Consider the following 2,196-nt stretch of genomic DNA (forward strand, 5'->3'; position numbering starts at 1 on the left):
TTAATATAAATAGAGTGTTTATAATTATAATATTCAGAGGGGGAAATTTGTCAACTTTTTTGTGCATTAATAGAATTCTGCATTATTAACAATGTGTAGAACAGTAAGCTCCAAGTGAATCTACATGTGCACACACATATAATTCTACTGCGCTTGAAACTATTTTATGTGACCTGTTCAAGTATATTTTCCTGGTTTATGCTAACTACGCCTCAAATGGACCTCAACGCTATCTTGTTCAAAATGGAAGTATCATTGTGTCATATTCACTGTTCTGATGGACATATTGCTTACTTCCGAATGATGCTGTTCTTGAAAACTCTCTGGCATAAGCTCATATTTCAATAAATCTTTCTGAATCTTTAAATTACGCCCTAGAATTAACTTATATGACTGTATTTTTATAAGCTGTTTTGCACCATATTTTGGGACCCATTGCCTCATGAAATTGAGGTTTAAAACCATACCCGAGCCACCCAACGTTGGGGTGACGTTAATGTCATATCGAGCTTAAGATATAGGGGTACCTTGCGGTCACAAATGCTGCTCACCGGAGAGCATTGCAATGCCTCATCGGGGCAGTAAGCACTATTTAAATACAATTTACAATTACAAAATTGGGTAATTGCTATATTGTATCTAATTACAAGGACACAATTGTTTTGCTTTAGCTGCTATAAAGTTTTATACTTAGGGCATTGAAATGTCACAAATAACACTTAATATACACACAAGCAGGGCACAAGTCGAGTGTGCACGCGCGTAGACGGCGTCTACCTGCTTGTTTCACAGGGTGTGCGCCGGGACCCATTCAGCAGCGCCTGCAGGTTGTCTGTTTTCATTCTGAGCAGCAACATGCAGGGGGGATTTCATATTGTAGCCTCCAGCTGGGTCTAAAACTAAGGCTGAAGTTAAGAGGCCATCAAGCCTTTTTTGATGGAGTATCCTGGCTGGGAGCTATCTGGAGCCTCACACATACCTGCAAATGAAATGGAGGGGGGGGGGGACTCACAGCTTATTACTTCACAGGTACTTAAGATATGAGACATATGCATGCACTGTAAGAATGTCAGATGTGTTGGTCTGCCCTAGTATTTACCCAAAAAACAATTTAAATATCACTATTTTGTTTTATTTCTTTTATAGAGCTACTCATCCCTATTTAGGGTATCAGAGCACTTTACATCGCACATACACATTGGCAGAAAGTCATGTGTGTAAATCAATGTACAGGATGTGTTAAATAAGACAGTGAGGGTTACAACGTGTAGGAGTCACATCCTTCATAGCTCAGTGTGATATATTAGGACTACAATTTATGAACTGAAAGTAACAAAAGAAACACAGTATTAAAAGGCAGTAACCCACTTACCCATCAACATAAAATAAAAATCTCTCATCTGCATGTCACATGATGTACTTTGTAGGAGACATACTAACCCTCTGTGCTACTTTGATGCAAAACCAGGACTAGACAAAACACAGATTTCTCCAGCAAGTGCATTAACATCCAGTTATTTTACCATTATTATTATTATTCCCTGAGATTTACTGGGTGCACAAACATCTATCCAGCAGGTGCCTTAACCCCATAAAATACTTCAAAATGCAGACATTGCAACCAATTAAGCAGAACAGGTGTACTGACACATTACTCCATGTTGCCGATTTCTTTGTGGCAGAGTTTTAAAATGAATCTATGTTAGGGCCCTGATTTTGCGTCACTTGTTTGTCACAACCTCGACTCAAAATATCATTTGTTAAATATTGTAATCTGTTTAAATGTACTGCTAAACATATGTACGAGGTCTTAAGATTTGATGTCATTGCTTGTGATATCACTTTCTGCGATATTATGGGCTGTGATATAACTTTCTGTGATGACGTGCGAGGTCACACGCCGTGATGACACTTGCATACTGCCTAACGGTTAATCTTTCCATTTCTTTTTAGGTCTCGCCTATGCAGCGGACATGCGCTGCATAGGAAAGAGACCTTTAGCAATCGGTACAGCTTACCCGGCAAAAACGTGCACGGGTTGCATTGCTTCCAATGGCAACGCGTGCACGTCTGGCGATTCCCTTGCGGGAGCGAGCAGCTGGCGCTATATGTTATCAATTAACGCATCTCGCTGCTCGCTCCCGCAAGGGAATCACGCAGGCCCCCTCCTCTCGCTGCCGCGTGAGACACGCTTGT

The sequence above is a fragment of the Triturus cristatus genome, chromosome 2_1 (assembly GCF_964204655.1).
Source record: "Triturus cristatus chromosome 2_1, aTriCri1.1, whole genome shotgun sequence".
NCBI lineage: Eukaryota > Metazoa > Chordata > Amphibia > Caudata > Salamandridae > Triturus > Triturus cristatus.